The sequence below is a fragment of the Penaeus monodon genome, chromosome 27 (genome assembly GCF_015228065.2).
Source record: "Penaeus monodon isolate SGIC_2016 chromosome 27, NSTDA_Pmon_1, whole genome shotgun sequence".
NCBI lineage: Eukaryota > Metazoa > Arthropoda > Malacostraca > Decapoda > Penaeidae > Penaeus > Penaeus monodon.
Window position 1 is genome coordinate 24,856,972 of NC_051412.1, and position 364 is coordinate 24,857,335.

Below are 364 nucleotides of genomic sequence, written 5' to 3' on the forward strand. Positions count from 1 at the left end.
GCTTAAAGGGAAGCAGGTTAAACATTGTTTGATGAGCATCCTGTGAGACACATGTAAAATATTTCTTTGGATTTCCTTTCTTTGCAGGTAAACCTTAAACTGTAAATGGCCTAATTTTTCAAAGAGTATGTATATCAAGATTTTATTTGCTTCCTCCTAGAATTTACCAATCCATTCTAGCGTGTGGAAAAAAAATTAAATAAAAACTGTATAGAACAGCTTTTCATACATAATTCAGGCCAACTCTCCCCTTTTTTTTCTATTTTTTTTTTCAACCAGTTTTCTTCAGCCTAGTCCTTCTCAATTTTTCCTCTAATATATCATTTATTTATGCTTTTTATCTGGACTTTAATTTGCATGATAA

General features: G+C 30.8%; 1 protein-coding gene across 1 annotated transcript in view; it reads left to right on the forward strand.

Moving 5' to 3' along the window:
- Positions 1-364, forward strand: part of LOC119590461 — a 17,206-nt gene that overhangs the window by 11,342 nt on the left and 5,500 nt on the right. The window lies entirely within an intron of this gene.